Source organism: Erythrolamprus reginae, chromosome 2 (assembly GCF_031021105.1).
Source record: "Erythrolamprus reginae isolate rEryReg1 chromosome 2, rEryReg1.hap1, whole genome shotgun sequence".
In the NCBI taxonomy this organism is placed as follows: Eukaryota; Metazoa; Chordata; class Lepidosauria; order Squamata; family Dipsadidae; genus Erythrolamprus; species Erythrolamprus reginae.
Window position 1 is genome coordinate 1,491,887 of NC_091951.1, and position 26,658 is coordinate 1,518,544.

Consider the following 26,658-nt stretch of genomic DNA (forward strand, 5'->3'; position numbering starts at 1 on the left):
ACTTTAGAGTCATCGGCAAATAGGCAAACCTTCCCTACCAAACCTTCCCCTATGTCACTCACAAACATATTAAAAAGAATAGGACCCAGAACAGACCCTTGTGGCACACCACTTGTAACCTGACTCTGTTCAGAATACTCGCCATTAACAATAACTCTCTGATGTCTACGCTTCAGCCAGCTGCAAATCCATTGAACTATCCAGGGATTAAGTCCAATCTTCACTAATTTATCTATCAGCTCTTTATGTGGAACCGTATCAAAGGCTTTGCTGAAGTCCAGGTAGGCAATATCCACGGCACCACCTTCATCCAACACCTTTGTGACATAGTCAAAGAAATCAATGAGATTAGTCTGACATGATTTGCCTTCAGTAAAGCCATGCTGATTTGGGTCCAATAAGTTATTGTTTTTTAGGTGCTGATTTACCCTCTTTTTGAGTAGAGTCTCCATCATTTTAACTACAACTGATGTCAAGCTAACTGGCCTGTAGTTACCAGCTTCTTCTCTACTGCCCTTCTTGTGGATAGGCACAACACTGGCCATTCTCCAATCCTCAGGAACATCTCCTGTTAACAGGGATTGGTTAAACAAATCAGTCAGGGGGGTAGCAATGACAGATCTGAGTTCTTTAAGAACTCTGGGGTGGATGCCATCTGGACCCATTGCCTTATTTATCTTTAATCGTTCAAGTTCTTCTAAGACATCGGCTTCTAAGATCACGGGAGCTGAATCTGTACAGCTGGAAGCAATGCTATATCCCTCTTTAGTATTATTTTGTAAGGTGTCTTTTGAGAAAACTGAACAGAAGTAGCTATTGAAATGGTCAGCGATCTCCTTATTCCCATTAATGCATGTATTATTCCCGGTACTAAGCTTCGTGATGCCGCAGTTTTTCTTCTTCTTATCACTAATATATCTGAAGAAGGTTTTATCCCCCTTCTTTAGAGATTTGGCAATTTCTTCCTCTTTTGAGGCTTAAGCAGCATATATTATCTGTTTTGCCTCCTTCTGTCTCATTTTATACACCTCCCTATCAGCTATACTTCCAGACTCTTTGTACCTCCTATAGGCAGCCTTTTTTTCATTGACTATAGTCCTTACATCATTGCTAAACCATAGCGGTTTCTTCTTCCTTTTACCTTTAGTTATTTGTCTTACATACAGTCCAGTGGCTTTTAAGATGGCCTTTTTTAATACAGTCCACTGGATGCTCGCTCCTGCCATTTTATCCCTCCCTTTAATTCATTATCTAAATATTCCCCCATTGCATTAAAATTTGTTTTTCTGAAATCCAATACTTTGGTTGCATTATAGGATTGCTCACAATGAGTTTTTACATCAAACCACAAACATAGATGGTCACTGCAACCTAAATTTTCTCCCACCTTGACATCTGAAACCCAATTCCCATTCGTAAAAACTAAATCTAGAATATTCTCCCCTCTAGTTGGTGTCTTAACCAGCTGTGCCAGAGCTGCTCCTGTAAAGGCCTCTACTATATTCTTACTTTTGCATGTAAGGGCATTGGGGATATTCCAGTCAACATCAGGCATGTTGAAATCACCCATAACCACAATATCTCCCTTTACTGCCATTTGGGTAATTTCATCCATCATCTTGTTGTCATATTCCTCAGATTGCCCTGGAGGCCTATAGATCACCCCAATTCTAATGACAGAACCTTCTTTATTTTGCATGCAAATCCAGAGAGTCTCCAGATCTTGACATGTATTTTGAATTAGTGTTGTTTTTAGACTTTCCTTAACATAAATGGCTACTCTGCCTCCCCTTCTCTCTATTCTATCTTTCCTATACAGTGTATATCCTGGTATGGATATTTCCCATTCATTAGAAACCTTAAACCATGTCTCAGTTATGGCAACCAGGTCCAAATTATCTCTAGATATTATGGCCATTAATTCACAGAGCTTGTTGCTCAAGCTTCGAGCATTCGTGCACATTACCCGAAGAACATTATTTTCATTATTAGTTTGCCCCTTATCATCCACAACTACATCTATTTTATTTGCAGCTCCCTTTTCATAAGCTTCCAAAAACTGCTTTATCCTCATTGGTCGGGGACAGAAATCACCCACATCAGTTACATCTCTGTCCCCTTTACCTAGTTTAAATGCCTGTCCAAAAAAGTTCTGAATTCCTCACCGAGTACCTGGGTACCTCTGTATGATGGATGCAAACCATCCCTCTTAAACAACTCCCTATTAGACCACCTACTGACATCATGACTTACATAGCCAAAACCTTCAGCTTTACACCACTGCCTTAACCACACATTAAACTCTCTGATACACGTTGTTTTATCCTCTTGGCCACAAACCGGTAACACCTCTGAGAAAGTCACTGAATCTGTTATTTTACCCAGCTCCACACTTAGACATTGAAAATCTCTTTTTACTACATTGACATTTCTCTGGGACAAATCATTTGTGCCAAGATGCACCACCACATCAACGTTATTACCTTTACTCACAGTCTTAACAATGTTTGTAATCCGCCTCCTGTCCCTGCTGGCAGTGGCCCCTGGGAGACACCTCAGCACCTTCACCACGTCCTTACTCTGTCCCAAATCAACACCTCTAACAGTCGAATCACCCACAATCACCCACAATCACTAACAACAATAATAAACACAACATGTACAAGCCAATAATGAAAAACAACTAAAAACCCCTATTATAAAACTAAACATAGTAGTAAAATGTTTCCGTCTGTCTTGCCTATTTGTTGGAAATGTAAAAAAGAAATTGGTACATACTATCACGCGTGGTGGACATGTTCTGAGACAAAAATATTTTGGAACAAAGTAGAGAATAGGATAAATGAAATAACAAAAGAGAAGATTAAAAAATCTCCTGAATTTTTTTTATTGGGTATTTCAAACACAAAGTATAGAAAAGAAATTTATTATTTAATAATACATATATTGGTTGTGGCAAGAATAGTATTTGCACAGAAATGGAAAGAAAAGACAATACCAAAAGACACTGAAGTATTTAAAAAAATTATAGAATGTGCAGAACTAGATATGATGACTAAACGTTTGAATAAACAAACTGAATCAGAATTTTATAAAATATGGAATAAAGTATATGACTGGTGGAATTTTAAGAATGGTATTAATAGTTAATTATAAGTTAGAATGAATTAATATGTAGTATAATTAACTTAGAAGTGTATATTCTTTCATTTTCTTCTTTTTTTCTTTCTGTATTACTAATAACCTTCTTTTTTCTGTTTAAGTATAGAATATTTTAAAATATAAAGGAATTTGAATAATAAGTTTAATATTATAAAAATAGAGTTGAATTCAATAAGAATGTAACCTACATGTGTGATACTTCTGCTTTGATCTGACTACAGTTAGGTTTTTATATTTCTGTAATAGTTAGACTTCTACGATAAGCGGAGCAATAGTAGCTCCTTAAATGTTTAATGTTGTATGTTTTTGTCTGTCTTTTTTTTTGAAAATCAATAAAAAATATTTACAACAAAAATAAATAAATAAAACCATACATACACACAAACATACTATGCATAACTTATAATGGCCTAGGGGGAAGAGCTATCTCAACTCCCCCATGCCTGGCGGTATAAGTGAGTCTTGAGTAGTTTACGAAACACAGGGAGGGTGGGGGCAGTTCTAATCTCCAGGGGGAGTTAGTTCCAGAGGGCCGGGGCCGCCACAGAGAAGGCTCTTCCCCTGGGGCCCGCCAAACGACTTTGTTTAGTCGACGGGACCCAGAGAAGGCCAACTCTGTGGGACCTTATCGGTCGCTGGGATTCGTGCGGTAGCAGGCGGTTCCGGAGGTAATCTGGTCCATTGCCATGTAGGGCTTTAAAGGTCATGACCAACACTTTGAATTGTGACCAGAAACTGATCGGCAGCCAATGCAAGCCACGGAGTGTTGAAGAAATGTGGGCAAATCTTGGAAGCCCCACGATGGCTCTCGCGGCTGCGTTCTGCACGATCTGAAGTTTCCGAACACTTTTCAAAGGTAATACTACTGTAGTACTTATTCAGCATACTAAGTCGGTGTCATTACTGGCTGTATCACACATCCACACTCTTCCTTAATCTCCGCTCAGCGTATGTCGAAGGTCTCGTAGCCTTTGCACCGAGACAGACCAACATGATCCATAATATTTCTCAGCACATCTTCCGCAATTTATATTCAAAGATTACTTCCAAACATGCATTATTGATTTAAAGGCCCATTTTGTTCTCTGTTCACTCTTTACAACAATGAACTAGAGGCCTAAAACATTTACAAAAAGCTTGTAAGTAGTGCATGGGTGTACTTATTTATGTATTATTTGTTTATTTATTTATTGGATTTGTATTTGCCGCCCTTCTCTGTGGACTTATTAGAACAACTAAAATATTCAATACTTGAAGTAATAAACAGCTTGTAACTAATAGCTATTGATTCCTTTACTATACATGTAGCGTTTCTAAGGAAGGAAGCCTTGGGAGGTTTTAGAGGAATACTGTATATTTTGGATTATAAGATGCTCTGGACAATAAAACGCACGTTAGATTTAAAGGAGGAAAATGAGAAAAAAAAATCTACTTCTGCCTCTTCGGACCGTTCAAATTCAGCTGTGATATAATTTATTTATTATTAATTGGTTTTGTATGCCACCCCTCACTGAGGACTCAGGGCGACTCACAACATGTCGAAAACAATATGCCATATACATATCTAAAAATCCAATTAATATAACTACAAAACTTTTAAAACTCTAATAAAATTTAAAATCATTCATTGCCATTCACGCAACAAAACATACTACGTTCGTCGGCCAGGGGATTAGGATCTAATGGCCCAGGCCTGGCGGCATAATTAGGTCTTTAAGCTTTTACAGAAGGTGAGGAGGGTGGGGGCAGTGCGAATCTCCGGGGGGAGTTGATTCCAGAGGGCCAGGGCCCCCACAGAGAAGGCTCTTCCCCTAGGTCCCACCAAACGACATTGTCTAGTCAAAGGGACCTGGAGAAGGCTGCCTCTGAGGGACCTAACTGGTCACTGGGACTCATGCGGCAGAAGGCGGTCTCAGAGGTAATAATAATAATAACAATAACCATACCTTTTTTCCTGAAAAAGATTTTTTCACAACTGGTAGCAGTTCGTTGTTGAGGAACGTGCCTTCAACTTCAAGTTCACTAATGCCTTGAGGCTCAAAGATGTTCGCTTCAATCTGTAACAATGTTTTAAAATTATGTTGACATTAACAAGGCCAAGAAAAAAAAATTCAGATCGACCAGTAATGTAAATTGTAAACAAAGCATTAAAAAAAAATTAATTTCATAGTTTTTTATGCATTTGTCTCTAAATTAATAGTTCCGAGCATAAGTCACAAACTTTTTCAACTACAACTACAAGATAAAGCGACGTTTGATCGTACCTCATATTTATTGACAAGCTGTTTTGGGTTGACTTTGATAAACATCTCGTATTTTCCAAACTTTCTCTTCAAGAGCTCTTCATAAGTCAATTGGAAAGTAACTTTGCTGGATGACGCAATATTGACCGAAACACTGAATTTCTCCGTTTTTCTTCCAGCAGCCCTTCACATGTTAAACATAGTCAGATTCATAAAATTCAAGCGATGGTCACATTTCCTCAGGCTCCTGTAGCCCACCATTTAATACTTTTATTTGTCCTTTGTTCACTTACTCAGCACCTGCTTATTAAATAAATACCTAGGACAGGAAACGAAATAAGGAAACCGATTGGGTGTGAATACTTACTTTACGAGCCCTGCAGTCTGGCCCCTTGAAACCGCTTGTTGATATTGCTTTTGGGCAACTTCTTTTTCCTTTATGATTCCAGGATAAACGACGCCGTCAATTGTCCTATTGAAGGATACATCAGATATCTGAATTTGTGTTCAGAAAAGTTGTTTCCCCGCCCCATCCCTTCAGTTCGTCAAGTAAAGGAAATAGTTGAGAGGTATAACAGAGACTGGAAAGGATGCTGCTTCTATAGGACTGAAAACCTAATGGAGAAATTATAAATTACCCTGGGGGGGAGAATCATTGACCCCCTCAGAGAGGGTAATATGGTAAATGATTTAGCTTTACTAGATAAATGGTCAAAGCAATGGAAACTGCAGTTTAATGTTTCCAAATGTAAAATAATGCACTTGGGGGGAAAAGAGTTGGCCTTCTCCGGGTCCCATCGACCAAACAATGTTGTTTGGTGGGCCCCAGGGGAAGAGCCTTCTCTGTGGTGGGCCGGCCCTCTGGAATCAACTCCTCCCAGAGATTAGAATGGCCCCCACCCTCCTTGTCTTTTGCAAATTACTCAAGACCCACCTTTATCACCAGGCATGGGGGAACTGAGACATCCTCCCCCAGGCTTTTATATTTTATGTTTGGTATGTATGTGTTGTATGGTTTTAAATTGCTGGGGTTTTAGATACGTTTTATTTTAATATTAGATTTGTCTCACTGTTATATTGTTTTTGTATTACACCCCAAGTCTTCGGAGAGGGGCAGCATACAAATCTAATAAATAATAATAATAATAATAATAATAATAATAATAATAATAATAATAATAATATACATGTTAGAACTGAGCTAGGACAACGGCTTGCGTGCCAGCAGATATGGCTCCGCGTGCCACCTGTGGAACCCATGCCATAGGTTCGCCATCACTGCCTTCATTTTTAGATTTCTATTTTGAATAGATAATTGGCTTAGACTGCTACAACATCTTGTATAACTCTATGATTCATGGTAGCTATTCTGCTAACAGCATCTGAACAGCTTAATTATTGCTAAACTGATCTCCAAAGTGTAGAGAAATAAGAAAATGATGCACATACAAGGTAAAGTTTGAAATAAAGGCTGTTTTGGGGAGCTCCACATCAAACTGAGCTTCCTTGGACACATTGGCCCGATTCACAGCTCGACTCGTGATGACATTACGGGAAAACCTGGAAGTTACACTGCAGTCTATTTTCACCCAGTAGATTTCTATGGCTTCGGTGTGCTAGGAAATAAAAAAAGCCACGTGGTTATACAAAAAGAGAATGCTACTAATATATTATCTTTATTGTAAACACTTTTATTTGAGATAGCACAAGGATCTTTCTATACCTCACGTTACATACATAGTATTTATTGGAATGCTAATTATATTTGATTCATGTTTTCTTTACTTACAAAGTGTTCATTAAATTGCAACTGACCCCAATCATTTTCTTGTTCCACGTCTGTTATATGATGGGGAAATACAGTGATACCTCATCTTACAAACGCCTCGTCATACAAACTTTTCAAGATACAAACCCGGGGTTTAAGATTTTTTTGTCTCTCCTTACAAACTATTTCACCTTACAAACCCACCGCCACCGCTGGGATGCCCCGCCTCTGGACTTCCGTTGCCAGCGAAGCACCCGTTTTTGTGCTGCTGTGATTCCCCTGAGGCTCCCCTCCATGGGAAACCCCACCTCCAGACTTCCGTGTTTTTGTGATGTTGCAGGGGAATCCCAGCAGCGCAAAATGGGCGCTTCGCTGGCAACGGAAGTCTGGAGGTGGGGTTTCCCAGCGAGGGGAGCCTCAGTGAAATTGCAGCATCACAAAAACATAGAGGTCCAGAGGTAGGGTTTTGAGGTCTTCAGCATTTTTGCGATGCTGCAATTTCACTGAGGCTCCCCTCGCTGGGAAACCCCACCTCCAGATTTCCGTTGCCAGCGAAGCACTCATTTTTGCAATGATGGGATTCCCCTGATGGGATTCCCCTGCAGCATCGCAAAAACACAGAAGTCCAGAGGTGGGGTTTCCCATGGAGGGGAGCCTCAGGGGAATCCCAGCAGCGCAAAATCGGGCGCTTCGGCTGGCAAAAGGGGTGAATTTTGGGCTTGCACACATTAATTGCTTTTCCATTGATTCCTATGGGAAACATTGCTTCGTCTTACAAACTTTTCACCTAACGAACCTCATCCCGGAACCAATTAAGTTTGTAAGACAAGGTATCACTGTACATGGGTCAGATTTTTATCTCTGATCCTCACAAAGACCTATATTGTATTTTGAAGAAATGATTTGTTATTGGAGTGGAAAACAGAAACAAATGTGTAAAACATTTTACTTTTTTTTTTCCGTGAAGGGAATACACACAGATATTTGTTATTCCTGGAATACATAAATGTGAGTGACTCAGCCTTTGCGCACTTGCACATGATGCGTAGTTTGCGAGAGTGAACGAAATACGCCATTTGCTCAGAATTAAAATTCTCCTGAACACAAGAGGACTGATGTCTAGAATTCTATTCTATTCTATTCTATTTCTGAGGAAATAACCATAACTTTCGAATTGAGTAAATAATTTCTTTAAGCCCAGTAGTGAAGTTACATATGACTAAGAGAAAATATTTGTATTTCATATGTGCCGTCTAAACCTAATGATCAGAATTCTAAATGAAAGGTTACTTACCACATCAGAGGTGTGTCTCTTCTACAAATAAAGAGTGAAAAAAAAGATTAACCATTGCCAAACAACAGATGCTGCATTTTACAAAATGCACTGTATAGTAGTTGTATGTTATTCCACATTTCTCTTTAAGTGAGAGCATCACAATAAACGAGAATTTCCATAAAATGAAGTCTGAATGATCAGCAATAGCCTTGGCTGGGGTCTTACCAAACAAATCCCCACCAACTTACCAACCTGTCCAGCTTGAAAACATTGATTACATAAACATAAAACCCCCGAAAATCTGGAAAATGTAGCATAAATTACCTTTACCTAATAGAGTTTTTCTAGCATTTAGGACTAGGCTGATTTCATATTCTTGTCATGTCGGTGGAGCTGCCACAGTTCAATTTTAGATGAGTTACGGTAGGTATAAACCCAGGTGTGATAGATAACTCTCGCAGGTATGTATATATACATACACTGTAGCCTAGAGGATATTTCTCTGCCTTACAAGGCAAAGGTTCAAGGTTCAAGTCCCAGTGGGTATGGCTAGCTGATGAGGCCAAAATAAGGCCGAAATACTGTAGATCTATCCTAGTCTCCCTTAATTTTCAAAGTCAGCAAAAAAACATGTTACATATATATGTATGTATGTATATATATATATGTATGCATGCATGTACTGTATGTACGAATGTATGTATGTATGTAGGTAGGTAGGTAGGTAGGTAGGTATAATAATAATAATAATAATAATAATAATAATAATAATAATAATTTATTAGATTTGTATGCCGCCCCTCTCCGAAGACTCGGGGCGGCTCACAACAATAATTAAAAAATATCTTTTTGAGTGGCTGATAGGTATCACTTTTTAATAGGAAAGTGAACACAAGAACAAGGGGACACAATCTGAAGTTAGTTGGGGGAAAGATCAAAAGCAACATGAGGAAATATTATTTTACTGAAAGAGTAGTAGATCCTTGGAACAAACTTCCAGCAGACGTGGTTGGTAAATCCACAGTAACTGAGTTTAAACATGCCTGGGATAAACATATATCCATCCTAAGATAAAATACAAAAATAGTATAAGGGCAGACTAGATGGACCATGAGGTCTTTTTCTGGCGTCAGACTTCTATGTTTCTATGTTTATATATATATATATGATGGTCTTGGTATATTCGGGTTTCTTCCCATGTAGGATTTGGAAATTTCTGGCGACGTTTCGACGAGGTCCCACTCGTCATCTTCAGGCTGGTGTTTGCCCTAGAACAAGGACGGTCTTTCTCAGGAAACCTATCAGCCACTCATAAAAGAAGCCATGGGAGTTGCTGACAGGCATAGCGAGGGACCAAAACACCTTTCTTATATATTTCACCTATCCTATATATTCTCTTCCTTTCATATATCCTCTCCTCTAAGTTCACTTTCACCCTCTTTTATAGTATCACATGTCTATTTTTCTTCCTATGTATTTGTGTATTGGACAAATGAATGAATGAATGAATGAATGAATGAATGAATGAATAAACAAACAAACAAACAAACAAACAAATAAATAAATAAATAAATAATGGTTTCAAATCATTTTTCTTATTATTGTCATAAGCTAACAAAACTTTCCCTGCTTCGTATTCAAATACAGCACATCTGAGCCAGGCAGCTCATAGAAACATAGAAGTCTGACGGCAGAAAAAGACCTCATGGTCCATCTAGTCTGCCCTTATACTATTTTCTGTATTTTATCTTAGGATGGATATATGTTTATCCCAGGCATGTTTAAATTCAGTTACTGTGGATTTATCTACCACATCTGCTGGAAGTTTGTTCCAAGGATCTACTACTCTTTCAGTAAAATAATATTTTCTCATGTTGCTTTTGATCTTTCCCCCAACTAACTTCAGATTGTGTCCCCTTGTTCTTGTGTTCACTTTCCTATTAAAAACACTTCCCTCCTGGACCTTATTTAACCCTTTAATATATTTAAATGTTTCGATCATGTCCCCCCTTTTCCTTCTGTCCTCCAGACTATACAGATTGAGTTCATTAAGTCTTTCCTGATACGTTTTATGCTTAAGACCTTCCACCATTCTTGTAGCCCGTCTTTGGACCCGTTCAATTTTGTCAATATCTTTTTGTAGGTGAGGTCTCCAGAACTGAACACAGTATTCCAAATGTGGTCTCACCAGCATTCTATATAGTGGGATCATAATCTCCCTCTTCCTGCTTGTTATACCTCTAGCTATGCAGCCAAGCATCCTACTTGCTTTCCCTACCGCCTGACTGCACTGTTCACCCATTTTGAGACTGTCAGAAATCACTACCCCTAAATCCTTTTCTTTTGAAGTATTTGCCAACACTGAACTGCCAATACAATACTCAGATTGAGGATTCCTTTTCCCCAAGTGCATTATTTTACATTTGGAAACATTAAACTGCAGTTTCCATTGCTTAGACCATTTATCTAGTAAAGCTAAATCATTTACCATATTACAGACGCCTCCAGGAATATCAACCCTATTGCACACTTTAGAGTCATCGGCAAATAGGCAAACCTTCCCTACTAAACCTTCCCCTATGTCACTCACAAATATATTAAAAAGAATAGGACCCAGAACAGATCCTTGTGGCACACCGCTTGTAACCTGACTCTGCTCAGAATACTCGCCACTAACAATAACTCTCTGATGTGTACGCTTCAGCCAGCTGCAAATCCATTGAACTATCCAGGGATTAAGTCCAATCTTCAGTAATTTATCTATCAGCTCTTTATGTGGAACCGTATCAAAGCTCAGGGCCTAGAATTTCATAGGCAACCACTTAGAAACATAGAAACATAGAAGACTGACGGCAGAAAAAGACCTCATGGTCCATCTAGTCTCTCCTTATACTATTTCCTGTATTTTATCTTAGGATGGATATATGTTTATCCCAAGTATGTTTAAATTCAGTTACTGTGGATTGACCAACCACGTCTGCTGGAAGTTTGTTCCAAGGATCTACTACTCTTTCAGTAAAGTAATATTTTCTCATGTTGCCTTTGATCTTTCCCCCAACTAACTTCAGATTGTGTCCCCTTGTTCTTGTGTTCACTTTCCTATCAAAAACACTTCCCTCCTGGACCTTATTTAACCCTTTCACATATTTAAATGTTTTGATCATGTCCCCCCTTTTCCTTCTGTCCTCCAGACTCTACAGATTGAGTTCATGAAGTCTTTCCTGATACGTTTTATACTTAAGACCTTCCACCATTCTTGCAGCCCGTCTTTGGACCCGTTCAATTTTGTCAATATCTTTTTGTAGGTGAGGTCTCCGGAACTGAACTCAGTATTCCAAATGTGGTCTCACCAGCGCTCTATATAGCAGGATCACGATCTCCCTCTTCCTGCTTGTTATACCTCTAGCTATGCAGCCAAGCATCCTACTTGCTTTTCCTACCGCCCGACCACACTGTTCACCCATTTTGAGACTGTCAGAAATCAAGACCCCTAAATCCTTCTCTTCTGAAGTTTCCATGAAGTTTCCACGAACTTTAGAATTTGAGCTAAATTAGATGCCCTAGTAAGTAAAGGAGTCTCGAATCAGGCAGGCAGAAAGCTGGAGACGCCTTAAAGGATCCAGACAGTGGATCTGAGGTTGCTGTGCAAAGCTTTAAAAAATTCCGAGGAAGAAAGAAACAGCTTTATATATTTAGCTACATACCTTAATGTTTCTTGATGGGTTTATCAAAATATCTGAAGTGACAAGGGCAGGAATCAAGGCCAGGAAAATGTAACATGGGATATACTTCCCCATGTTGGAAGAGAAATAAAAAATGCCAGTTTGAAAGGATCTTTATTTGTAGTGACCTTTGCAAGTGGTCAAAGTGTAATGTTGAAGTAACTAGGGCAAATATTTATCTTTGGAAAATAGTTAATGAAATTTCTACATGAAAGTTAGAGAGTCCAAGGCCAGAAAAGCACATTTCAGTATCTAATCTATCAAGCCCAGGTTTATCTGCTGTGTCCTATGGAGAAGACCTTTAAAATTAAATCTCAAATTAGACTTTACACCTGTTTCACCAAATTGGTCAGATATTTTGGGATTTCTTGAACTAGCACTTCAATCACCTGTACACATTTCCCACCTCTATTTCAATTAAAGAGATTGTGTTTTTATATTATTATTATTATTATTATTATTATTATTATTATTATTATTTTATTATTATTTTAATTGGATTTGTATGCCGCCCCTTTCCGCAGACTCGGGGCGGCTAACAACAGTGGTAAAACAACATGAACAATCCAATTAATAAAAACAACTAAAAAACCCTTATTATATAAAAAAAATATATAGGTAAAACTCGAAAAACTAGAATATCATGCGAAAGTTCATTTATTTCAGTAATGCAACTTAAAAGGTGAAACGTAATACAATGATACCTCGTCTTACAAACCCCTCGTCATACAAACTTTTCGAGATACAAACCCAGGGTTTAAGATTTTTTTTCCTCTTCTTCCAAACTATTTTCACCTTACAAACCCAAGCCGCCGCCTCTGGACTTCTGTTGCCAGTGAAGCGCCCATTTTTGTGCTGCTGGGATTAACCTGCTGGGATTCCCCTACAACATCACAAAAACATGGAAGTCCGGAGGTGGGGTTTCCCATGGAGGGGAGCCTCAGGGGAATCCCAGCAGTGCAAAAACAGGTGTTTTGGCTGGCAAAAAGGGTGAGTTTTGGGCTTGCACGCATTAATCGCTTTTCCATTGATTCCTATGGGAAACATTGTTTTGTCTTACAAACGTTTCACCTTACAAACCTCGTCCCGGAACCAATTAAGTTCGTAAGACGAAGTATCACTCAGTGATACTTCATGTTACAAACCTCTCGTCATGCAAACTTTTCGAGATACAAACCCGGGGTTTAAGATTTTTTTGCCTCTTCTTACAAACTATTTTCACCTTACAAACCCAAGCCGCCACCACTGGGATGCCCCACCTCCAGACTTCCGTTGCCAGTGAAGTGCACATATTTGCACTGCTGGGATCTCCCTGAGGCTCCCCTCCATGGAAAACACCACCTCCAGACTTCCGTGTTTTTGCGATGCTGCAGGGGAATCCCAGCAGCACAAAAATGGGTGCTTCACTGGCAATGGAAGTCCGGAGGTGAGGTTTTCCAGCGAGGGGAGCCTCAGCAAAATTGCAGCATCACAAAAACATGGAAGTCCGGAGGTGGGGTTTCCCATGGAGGGGAGCCTCAGGGGAATCCCAGCAGTGCAAAAACGGGCGCTTCGGCTGGCAAAAGGGGTGAGTTTTGGGCTTGCAGGCATTAATCGCTTTTCCATTGATTCCTATGGGGAACATTGTTTCGTCTTACAAACTTTTCACCTTACAAACCTCGTCCCGGAACCAATTAAGTTCGTAAGACGAGGTTTGGGGCCCCTTTGCATCAATTACTGCCTCAATGCGGTGAGGCATGGAAGCCACTATCGGGTTCCTACCCAGTATGGGCCATACTGTGTACCGGTAGCGAAAATGGACACGAATCCCAGTGACCGGTTAGGTCCCACAGAGTTGGCCTTCTCCGGGTCCCATCGACTAAACAATGTCATCTGGCGGGTCCCAGGGGAAGAGCCTTCTCTGTGGCGGCCCCAACTCTCTGCAACCAGTTCCCCCCGGAGATTAGAACTGCCCCCACCCTCCTTGCCTTCCGTAAACTCCTTAAAACTCACCTCTGCTGTCAGGCATGGGGGAATTGAGACATTCCCCCCTCCCCTGGGCCTACACAATTTATGTATGGTATGTCTGGTTTAATAATGGCTTTTTTAAAAAAAAATTTTTAAATTTATTAGATTTGTTGTGAATTGTTTTATTATATGTTGTGAGCCACCCTGAGTCTACGGAGAGGGGCGGCATACAAATCTAATAAGTAAGTAAGTAAGTAAGTAAGTAAGTAAGTAAGTAAGTAAGTAAGTAAATAAATACATAAATACATAAATACATAAATACATAAATACATAAATACATAAATACATAAATACATACATAAATACATAAATACATAAATACATAAATAAATACATAAATACACAAATAAACAAATAAACAAATAAACAAATAAACAAATAAACAAATAAACAAATAAACAAATAAACAAATAAACAAATAAACAAATAAACAAATAAACAAATAAACAAATAAACAAATAAACAAATAAACAAATAAACAAATAAACAAACAAATAAACATGCCTGTGCAGCTCCACGTCTCCAGCATACGTGTGCATATCCCAATGAGATTTTCCTTCTGTGTATGCGCAGGAAGAAAAATCTCATGAAGCGTGGGAGAGTTCGGCAATTTTTTTGCTTCTGTGCATGCGCAGAAGCAAAAAAAACCCCACCCAAATCTCTCTTGCTCGTGCATCCTCTTGCGAGAGTTTTCTTCCTGCACATGCACAGAAGCAAAATCTCATTGGGACACATGTGCATGCACGCCAGTGATCCGAAGCTGTACGCACATTGCACCGGTAGTGGCTGTAAATAGGAATCCCTGCCTGATGGAAGCTTTCGGGCTAGAGAAACATTCTTCAGAGAGAGTAACTGTGAATGCTGTCAAAGTCCCTAGTGAAGACAATGTCCTCAAAAGGGGCTAAGAGCAACCCAGCCGTGTGGGGTCACTCACGAACGCGAATCCTAGAAAGAAAACCTGGACACATTGTCTCTCTCTGGGTGACGTGACATGGTGTAGAGCCATGTACCCCTTTTTATTTGGGAACATAAGGAAATGGGGGATAATTACATATACATGTCAACTGATACATTCAATAGAATGTAGAGGTATAACAAGCAGAATGTAGAGGTATAACAAGCAGAATATAGAGGTATAACAAGCAGGAAGAGGGATATTGTGATCCCGCTATATAGAGTGCTGGTGAGACCACATTTGGAATACTGTGTTCAGTTCTGGAGACCTCACCTACAAAAAGATATGGATGAAATTGAACGGGTCCAAAGACGGGCTACAAGAATGGTCTGGAGGACAGAAGGAAAAGGGGGGACATGATCGAAACATTTAAATATATTAAAGGGTTAAATAAGGTCCAGGAGGGAAGTGTTTTTAATAGGAAAGTGAACACAAGAACAAGGGGACACAATCTGAGGTGAGTTGAGGGAAAGATCAAAAGCAACATGAGGAAATATTATTTCACTGAAAGAGTAGTAGATCCTTGGAACAAACTTCCATCAGACGTGGTTGGTCAATCCACAGTAACTGAATGTAAACATGCCTGGGATAAACATATATCCATCCTAAGATAAAATACAGGAAATAGTATAAGGGCAGACTAGATTTTTATTTATTTATTTGTTTGTTTGTTTATTTATTTACTTATTATTTAGATTTGTATGCCGCCCCTCATGGACCATGAGGTCTTTTTCTGCCATCAGACTTCTATGTTTCTATGTTTCTAATAACATAACTTCAAACGTATCTTTTGAGTTCTTTCTTTTCCCATAGATATCAAGAAACAATTTCCTAGAGACTTCCTAGGGGCAGATGTTCCTCACACCTAATTTCTCTGAAGTCCTCTGCCTTATCTCACTAATCTTCCTTAATCACCCTGTCCTCCTGTTGTATGCTCCAGGCAATGTAAATCCCCTCCCTTTGATCCTGTCCTGAGTGGTGAAAACTTTGTTTATTGTGAGATGTTTATTTGAGCCCTTTTGTTTCCCTGTTGTAATTGCCAGGAATGCAGATTAGGCGAGTTTAGTGCCCTCTTGTCCTGGGTTATAGAATCAGGGTAAGCAGAGTATTTTTATGCTAGAGGTCCAGATATATAATTATAATACAATCCTATTCTAACATATTTCATGCTCTACTGCAACAAGTAACAATGAAAGAGCTTGCAAGCCCATAAGAGCTGGGAAGATCGTTAGCACCTCGTTAAGGCTGGATAAAGAACTTCAAAAAAGCTACATTCAGAGTATAAGAACACCCAAAAATTTTCAGCCTCTTTTAGGGAGGAAAAAGGCGCGTCTTGTACTCAGTGAAGGGCTAGCAAAATTTTTACTACCACACTGTGGGCGTGGCTCATGCAGGACGCTCTGCATTTTCTTTCAACATCTTTCAGTGCAATTCAGTGCAACACTCTGCAGTCTGCATTGGTTGCCGATCAATTTCCGGTCACAATTCAAAGTGTTGGTTATGACCTTTAAAGCCCTTCATGGCATCGGACCAGAATATCTCCGAGACCGCCTTCTGCCGCACGAATCCCAGCGACCGGTTAGGTCCCACAGAGTTGGCCTTCTCCAGGTCCCGTCGACCAAACAATGTTGGTTGGCGGGACCCAGGGGAAGAGCCTTCTCTGTGGCGGCCCCGACTCTCTGGAACCAGCTCCCCCCAGAGATTAGAACTGCCCCCACCCTCCTTGCCTTTTGTAAACTCCTTAAAACCCACCTTTGTCGTCAGGCATGGGGGAACTGAGACATCTCCCCCGGGCCTATACAATTTATGTATGGTATGTTGGTATGTATGTTTGCTTAATAATGGGTTTTTTAAAATACTTTAAATTGTAAATTATTAGATTTGTCATGAACTGTTTTATTTATAAAATAAATAAATAAAATAAAAATTTGGTGCCCTGAGGTGGAGCTCCATTTTCACTACCCCACTGCGTTCCTCCCACCACCACCCCCGGTCTGGGCAGCAGCCCACCCCTGCTTATACTCCCCAAAATATGGTAATTGAAAACCTTAATCATTGAGGGGAAGCAGGAAATAGTAGCCAGGTGAATTCCGCTAATCTATTTTCAGCTTCTTTAGAATCCTGAACAATAAACTCCATTGCTGATCTTCAGCTCTGAAAGATTGTGAACAGAGGGAAAGTGATGTGCTAGAATGGATTGTGAGAGCTGCTCCAGGTATTTTTTTTCAGGTGATGGGGAGTGATTTTTAAAACCTGCTGTAGCACAAAAATGTGTGTTGCGTAGGCTATAATCAAAATGATAGACATGTTCTGCACATGTTCATGAAAGTTTAATATACGAGTGAAGAAAGTTAGCAACCCCCCCCCCCTCATACTTAGCAACCCCCCTTCTATTTCTACTAGTTTATCACCCATTTCCTGCCACTCAGGACTGTATGACTGTCACTTACTGCTTGTATCCTAAGATTTTTATTAATATTGATTATTTCTTCAATGCTTGTTTGAGAGGGAGAGAAAGAGAGAAAAAGAGAAAGAGAGAAAAAGAGAAAGGGAGAGAAAAAGAGAAAAAGAGAAAAGGAGAGAGAAAGAGAGAGAAAGAGAGATAAAAAGAGAAAGAGAGAGAAAGAGAGAGAGAAAAAATCAGGTGGGGGGCACATCTATTTTGCCAGCCCTCGGATGGGCCATAGGGATCCTGTGTATGTGGAGGGAGGGGTCCCCAGCTTCTGTTCTGCAGAGGGGAAGCCAAAGCCCCTGCATGCGTTATGCAGAGTGCCAGTGTTTGGGGCAAGGTGGGGGGTGGGAGTCTTCCTTAACCCCCATTTCTTTGGCGGGGCTAAGAGGCCTGCCCAGCAGGGCTGGTGTGTTGCTGAAGGTCTTGTCAAGGGAGACCAGTGGAGCCCCCCCCATCCCCAGGGAAGGGGGTTCTGGCATCACTGCCACTGGCTTTGGAAAGAAGCCCCCGGCCTCTTCAGGGGGTGGAGGGAGGGGTCCGTAGTGCAGGGCTGGACAATGGCTGAAGACCAGTTGACTGCAGCTTTCACAATTCCTCAGCCAGGAATATGGAGAAGACAGTTTGAAAATTTAAAAGAGAAGGAAGGAAGGAGGGAGGGAGGAAAAGAAGAGAAAAAAGGAAAGAAAGAAAAAGAAAAAAGAAAGAAAGAGAAAGAAAAGAAAGAAAGAAAGAGGAAGGAAGGAAGGGGATGGAGAGGGAGGAAAGAAGGAAGGAATGAAAAGAAAAACAAAAAGAGAAAAAAGAAAGAGAAAGGGAAGGAAGGAAGGAAGGAAGGAAGAAGAGAGGGGGCCCCCAAACACTTAGGCTGTATGGGGCCCCAAAATTCCTGATGGCGGCCCTGGGGAAGGTTTGCCTATTTGCCGATGATTCTAAAGTGTGCAATAGGGTTGATATTCCTGGAGGCATCTGTAATATGGTAAATGATTTAGCTTTACTAGATAAATGGTCAAAGCAATGGAAACTGCAGTTTAATGTTTCCAAATGTAAAATAATGCACTTGGGGAAAAGGAATCCTCAATCTGAGTATTGCATTGGCAGTTCTGTGTTAGCAAAAACTTCAGAAGAGAAGGATTTAGTGGTAGTGATTTCTGACAGTCTCAAAATGGGTGAGCAGTGTGGTCGGGCAGTAGGAAAAGCAAGTAGGATGTTTGGCTGCATAGCTAGAGGTATAACAAGCAGGAAGAGGGAGATTGTGATCCCCTTATATAGAGTGCTGGTGAGACCACATTTGGAGTACTGTGTTCAGTTCTGGAGACCTCACCTAAAAAAAGATATTGACAAAATTGGGTCCAAAGACGGGCTACAAGAATGGTGGAAGGTCTTAAGCATAAAACGTATCCGGAAAGACTTCATGAACTCAATCTATATAGTCTGAAGGACAGAAGGAAAGGGGAGACATGATCGAAACATTTAAATATGTCAAAGGGTTAAATAAGGTCCAGGAGGGAAGTGTTTTTAATAGGAAAATGAACACAAGGACAAGGGGACACAATCTGAAGTTAGTGGGGGAAAGATCAAAAGCAACATGAGAAAATATTATTTTACTGAAAGAGTAGTAGATCCTTGGAACAAACTTCCAGCAGACCTGGTAGATAAATCCACAGGAATTTAATTTAATGCCTTGGATAAACATATATCCATCCTAAGATAAAATACAGAAAATAGTATAAGGGCAGACTAGATGGACCATGAGTTCTTTTTCTGCCGTCAGTCTTCTATGTTTCTATGTTTCTATTCTATTCTAATAAAATATTTTGAGGAATATTTTTAAGAAGGCAACATATTATGTTTCCCTGGATGAGTAAAAGATAAACATGTTTTTAAGGACAAAGAGCAGCTCCCTGCAGCTCCCTGACCCCAGCAGACATTTGGCGCCCATTGAGAAAGACTGGGCCACGGGTTGATGATTATATTGAGATTTATAATGATTACACTGGGGTTCACAGTGATAAAAAATAAACAAGAGGGGGAAGTAGGGAGAAAAGGTTAAGAAGAATTGAAGGTAGACCTACACAAATAACACATTTAAAAAGGAGAGAAGGGGTTTTGGGAAAAATAAGTTGTTGGTACAAAAATAAAAGAAAGAGAAAGAAGCTAAGAAAATGGGAGTGGAGAAGATATTTACCGGAAGGGAACAGTTACATAGAAGAAACATAGAAGACTGATGGCAGAAAAAGACCTCATGGTCCATCTAGTCTGCCCTTATAATATTTCCTGTATTTTATCTTAGGATGGATATATGTTTATCCCAGGCATGTTTAAATTCAGTTACTGTGGATTTATCTACCACGTCTGCTGGAAGTTTGTTCCAAGGATCTACTACTCTTTCAGTCAAATATTTCCTCATGTTGCTTTTGATCTTTCCCCCCAACTAACTTCAGATTGTGTCCCCTTGTTCTTGTGTTCACTTTCCTATTAAAAACACTTCCCTCCTGGACCTTATCTAACCCTTTAACATATTGAAATGTTTCGATCATGTCCCCCCTTTTCCTTCTGTCCTCCAGACTCTACAGATGGAGTTCATGAAGTCTTTCCTGATATGTTTTATGCTGAAGACCTTCCACCATTCTTGTAGCCCGTCTTTGGACCCGTTTTCTCAAAAGACACCTTACAAAATAATACTATAGAGGGATATAGCATTGCTTCCAGCTGTACAGATTCAGCTCCAGTGATCTTAGAAGCCGATGTCTTAGAAGAACTTGAACGATTAAAGATAAATAAGGCAATGGGTCCAGATGGCATCCACCCCAGAGTTCTTAAAGAACTCAGATCTGTCATTGCTGCCCCCCTGACTGATTTGTTTAACCAATCCTTGTTAACAGGAGAAGTTCCTGAGGATTGGAGAATGGCCAGTGTTGTGCCTATTCACAAGAAGGGCAGTAGAGAAGAAGCTGGTAACTACAGGCCAGTTAGCTTGACATCAGTTGTAGTTAAAATGATGGAGACTCTACTCAAAAAGAGGATAAATCAGCACCTAAAAAACAATAACTTATTAGACCCAAATCAGCATGGCTTTACTGAAGGCAAATCATGTCAGACTAATCTCATTGATTTCTTTGACTATGTCACAAAGGTGTTGGATGAAGGTGGTGCCGTGGATATTGCCTACCTGGACTTCAGCAAAGCCTTTGATACGGTTCCACATAAAGAGCTGATAGATAAATTAGTGAAGATTGGACTTAATCCCTGGATAGTTCAATGAATTTGCAGCTGGCTGAAGCGTAGACATCAGAGAGTTATTGTTAATGGCGAGTATTCTGAGCAGAGTCAGGTTACAAGCGGTGTGCCACAAGGATCTGTTCTAGGTCCTATTCTTTTTAATATATTTGTGAGTGACATAGGGGAAGGTTTGGTAGGGAAGGTTTGCCTATTTGCCGATGACTCTAAAGTGTGCAATAGGGTTGATATTCCTGGAGGCGTCTGTAATATGGTAAATGATTTAGCTTTACTAGATAAATGGTCAAAGCCATGGAAACTGCAGTTTAATGTTTCCAAATGTAAAATAATGCACTTGGGGAAAAGGAATCCTCAATCTGAGTATTGTATTGGCAGTTCAGTGTTGGCAAATACTTCAAAAGAAAAGGATTTAGGGGTAGTGATTTCTGACAGTCTCAAAATGGGTGAACAGTGCAGTCAGGCGGTAGGGAAAGCAAGTAGGATGCTTGGCTGCATAGCTAGAGGTATAACAAGCAGGAAGAGGGAGATTATGATCCCACTATATAGAATGCTGGTGAGACCACATTTGGAATACTGTGTTCAGTTCTGGAGACCTCACCTACAAAAAGATATTGACAAAATTGAACGGGTCCAAAGACGGGCTACAAGAATGGTGGAAGGTCTTAAGCATAAAACGTATCAGGAAAGACTTAATGAACTCAATCTGTATAGTCTGGAGGACAGAAGGAAGAGGGGGGACATGATCGAAACATTTAAATATATTAAAGGGTTAAATAAGGTCCAGGAGGGAAGTGTTTTTAATAGGAAAGTGAGCACAAGAACAAGGGGACACAATCTGAAGTTAGTTGGGGGAAAGATCAAAAGCAACATGAGAAAATATTATTTTACTGAAAGAGTAGTAGATCCTTGGAACAAACTTCCAGCAGATGTGGTAGATAAATCCACAGTAACTGAATTTAAACATGCATGGGATAAACATATATCCATCCTAAGATAAAATACAGAAAATAGTATAAGGGCAGACTAGATGGACCATGAGGTCTTTTTCTGCCGTCAGACTTCTATGTTTCTATGTTTCTATGTTCAATTTTATCAATATCTTTTTGTAGGTGAGGTCTCCAGAACTGAACACAGTACTCCAAATGTGGTCTCACCAGCATTCTATATAAGGGGATCACAATCTCCCTCTTCCTGCTTGTTATACTTCTAGCTATGCAGCCAAGCATCCTACTTGCTTTTCCTACCGCCCGACCACACTGCTCGCCCATTTTGAGACTGTCAGAAATCACTACCCCTAAATCCTTCTCTTCTGAAGTTTTTTGCTAACACAGAACTGCCAATGCAATACTCATATTGAGGATTCCTTTTCCCCAAGTGCATTATTTTACATTTGGAAACATTAAACTGTGGTTTCCATTGCTTTGACCATTTATCTAGTAAAGCTAAATCATTTACCATATCAGTTTACCATACCAGTTTACCATACCAGTTGAAAAATTAAAAGAAAATGGATGATCGGTGCTGGAACGTTATAGAAATATTTCTCTATTTAGAATTAGTATATTATATATAATTGTGATAATATCAATTGTTTATAATTTGGTATAAATAATCAACATGATTATTTAGTTCAATGTTTTTATAGGTTAATAACTTCATACTAGATTGATAAAGGTTTGGTGGCATTAGATTAATTTTTTTGTTTTAATATAATTAAATATTTGTACTGACAGAGAAAATAGAGAATTAGAAAGAATGAAAGTGGATCCAATGTTGGAAGAATATATAAGCTGAATAATAATTATTTTTACATACAAGATTTGTTTAAACATAAGATTTGGATAATTCGGGAACTTGATACAATACTGATAGGATTTAGATGACTATGGAAACTCTTGAAATGATGGAAACATTTTAATAAGTAATAATTAATATTACTATAAGGTTTTTATTTGAAATTAAGCAATGGATATGTTGGATCAGGGCCGTCATCAGGAATTTTGGGGCCCCATACAGCCTAAGTGTCTGCCCCCCCCCATTTTAAAACTACTTTATTTTGTGACATACCAATTATATATTAAATTTACCTTTTAAAAAAAATTAAACCCTGCCACTACAACAAGGTACACTTGTTTGACAGATTAATAATATGTTAATAACGCAGAAAATATATTCAAGTGACATCAACATATTACATACATATAAATAAATAAATAAATAAATAACCAGAACAGTGCAAATACACCAAATTAACAAAATATTATTAATTTTGCCATCAACAATATTAAAAGCTGCAATAAGATGGCACAAAGGATAAAGACAAAATACTCCTGCATCACACTAGAAAAATATTTGTTTTCACAATAATACCAATAAATAACAGGTAACCAGAAGATAAATTATACGCAATAATGTTTAAAATTATACATAAACTCCACCATAGGTGTAAAAAGCACAGTGCAAGAAAAAAGAAGAGAAAGAGAAGAGCAAAAAAACCTTCCCTCTTCTTCTCATTAACCTCTCCACCTATCTCCTTGTAGCATTTTCCAAAGTTTGTAAAATTTAGATAATCTAAGGGTAAAGTGTTGGGGGTTTGGGGATGACACTATGGAGTCCGGTCATGAGTTCCACGCTTCGACAACTCGGTTACTGAAGTCCTATTTTTTACAGTCAAGTTTGGAGCGGTTAATATTAAGTTTGAATCTGTTGTGTGCTCTTGTGTTGTTGTGGTTGAAGCTGAAGTAGTCGCCGACAGGCAGGACGTTGCAGCATATGATCTTGGGGGCAATACTTAGATCTTGTTTAAGGCGTCTTAGCTCTAGGCTTTCTAGGCCCAGGATTGAAAGTCTAGTCTCGGAGGGTTTTCTATTTCGAGTGGAGGAGTCGAGGGCTCTTCTGGTGAAGTGGTGAATTCCCAATTTCCAGTTTTCTCTGCGTTTTGTATCCTAAATAAACAAAGAAGACCTGGAGAGTCTGGAAAAAGCGCAGAGAAGAACAAGAGAGACGGAGGCTGAAAGGAAAGAAGGGCCAAGGGGCCCCTGATGGCCCCTCCCGAGACCTCCTGGTCCCTCCCCTCCCCTCCCCAATGGGGAAGCCGAGCGGAGGAAAGAGGAGAGGGGGCTGGAGGGGAGGAAGAGCTCAACCGCTCTAGAAACGCCCCAGAAGAAAGCCCTTTCTCCCATCCTGGCACTTTCCGCCAAATCCACCAGGGGGCGCTCTTTGCCAAGGGAAGGGAACTCCAGGCGCTTCCCCACCGGGGGGTGGGACTGTCGCGAAGGGCTTCCCAGAGGAGGCGGAGAAGGAAGTGACGTCACAGCCTTGCCACTCTGGGACGCCGCACTCTTTCTCCTTAAACCTTGGTGCTGGCGTGAGACGGAGAGTCCGGATGGGCGACATCCAGACATACTCCAGGTGAGGGGGGGGGGAAGGCTCTTCCCGAGTCCCATGCTCCCCAGCCGTCCTCTCCCTGAAGGGGGAAGTGGGGAGGGAGGGCCTTGCGGAGGCCCACCAGGAGAGGAGACAAGCCGGGCGAGGAGAAGGATGAGGCGGCTGCTGTCCAAAGGAAGAGGGAGACACTGAGAAAAATCTGCCCTTTTCTATCAAGAGAAATGAACGTTCGCAGCAGAGAAGACAGTCGGGAGCCTCCTGAGGTAAATCTCAAACAGCGCCCAGAGGGAAAAGGCGGGGAAAAGGGACACGCCCCCTTCCCACCCTCAGCAACCAATCAAAGCGCAGATCCCCTCAGGCAGGAGCCCGCCCCCCTCAGCCACCACGGGGTGTTGGGGACCTTTGTGCACTTTCCTTCTCCAGCCATTAAATTCACTCTCTTCACATTGAAAGTCTGAGCTGAGATTGAATTGTCAGGCGCGTCTCTTTCCCGCCATTCCTCCCATCCGGGCACTTTGCCCCAAATCCACCAGGGGGCGATGTCTGCCAAGGGAAAGAAACTCCCCATTGGCCCACCGGAGGGCGAAAGTCACGGGGGGGAGAGGAGGCTGAGAAGGAAGTGACATCACTGAGCCTTGCCGCTCTAGGACGCCCCACTCGCTCTCCAACCCTGGTGCGGCGTGAGACCCAGAGCCCGGCGGGAAAACACCCAGACGTGTCCCAGGTGAGGGGGGGGGGGGGCTTCCCGGTCCCCATGTTCCCCTGCCGCCCTCTCCCTGCAGGGGAAGCGGAAGAAGCGGGGGGGGAGGAGGCGGGATTCGCACCAGGCTCCCCGAGGGCCCGATCCTGTCTCCGGAGGGGGAGAGAAGCGGGGCGGCCTCTGCAGCTGCCTCCTTCCCGGCCCTGCTCGGGGGACCTGGGACCTGCGCTGGGATGAGCCTCTTGGGGCTCCGGGCAGGTTGGGGGAAGGTCCCTCGGGCTGAATTCCACCTTCTCATTCTGGGCCTTTGTTTTTCCTTCCACCTCAGAGACAGAAACCGGAAGCCATTTGGGGTCTTTGCAAGGCCCCATTTTCTCCTGGGGGAAGAAGAAAAGAGCGGGATCACCTGGAGAGATCCGTCCTGTGTTCCCAAAAATGGTCCCGTGAAGGAAAAGGCGTCTGGAGACCCACAAGAGTCCTTGGACCCCTTTGGAGTTGCTCTGCAGGACAGAGAAAGGATGGAGACCCCACCTGTTGCAAAGGGGGGAAGTGGAAAAGGCCCTGCAGCCGCTCAGCCTGTGAATGGGGGGGAGCTCTGGACAAGACCCGGGCAGAAGATCCTGGAGGAGGAACCCATCCTCCCTTCGGAAGTTCAGCCCTGGAACTTCATGCAATACCGGGAGGCTGAGGATCCCCGAGGACTTTGCAGCCGACTCCATGACTTGTGCAGGCGATGGCTGAGACCAGAGAAGCACTCCAAAGCCCAGATGCTGGACCTGGTGGTTCTGGAGCATCTCCTGTCCCTTCTGCCCCCAGAGATGGAGGGCTGGGTGCGGGAGTGTGGAGCAGAGACCAGCTCCCAGGCGGTGGCCCTGGCAGAAGGCCTCCTCCTGAGCCAGGCAGAGGAGCAGAAGGAGCAGGTCCAGTTGCAGGTGAGACACTTTTGGGAGCTCAGAAGAGAATAGAGAATGTGGTTGAATACTTCACCCCTCCTTCCCAAACTTCTCTGGCCTTCATCCCATCTCCAATTCTTGTAGGACATCGTTCTGTTTTCTCACTCAACCTCACAGATGGATATTGGGGTCTTTGAGATTGTGTTCTAAATCTGGGAATCCACTTTGTCTCGTGTCATATACATTTTGCTTCTTTTTTCCTTCTTCCCATTTGAAGTGCTGCACTGTGGATATCAGAGATCCTGAGGGAAAGGAGAATCCATCAAATCCCCCTCAGGAGATATTTTTCAGGAGGATCCCTTGGGAAGATCAAAGCCAGGACACTTCAGGAGGTAATAAAATATCCTCCAGTTGTCCATCTGTCTTACCTCTCTCTGTCTCTTCTCTTCTATAGAAAACCTCCTCCTCTTTTGTTAATGATGCATTTTGAAATGATTTGTTCCTTACAGAGAAACAAAGAATGAAGCTTTCTTGTTTTTATGACGGAGATCAAACAGCGGTTGAACCTCCAAATCAAGTAAGAAAGGGGGAGCCTCCCGATTCCTTTGCGTGTGTGTGTGTGTCTGGGTGTGAAGCCGTGCATGGAGGGAGGCAGAAAAGTTTGCTCGCTCTTTGACACCGGAGGCGAGGAGGAGAGCCGGGCGCTGGGAGAGGGCAGGAGAGTGAGTCGGTGCCTTTTCCGCCTTGCTCTTTTATCTGTTCTTCTTTTTAAAAACGGACCGGAGATGCACAAGGGAGGTCCAGCCACCTCTCCTGCACGGCCCCAGTCCGCCAGCAAGAGCTTCACCTGGGCTCT

General features: G+C 41.4%; 2 pseudogenes; one reads left to right on the forward strand and one right to left on the reverse strand.

The window, feature by feature from the left end:
• LOC139158420 (inter-alpha-trypsin inhibitor heavy chain H3-like) overlaps positions 1-12,282 on the reverse strand; it is a 37,847-nt pseudogene extending 25,565 nt beyond the window's left edge.
• A 13,100-nt stretch (positions 12,283-25,382) lies between these two features.
• LOC139162989 (zinc finger protein 721-like) overlaps positions 25,383-26,658 on the forward strand; it is a 35,633-nt pseudogene continuing 34,357 nt past the window's right edge.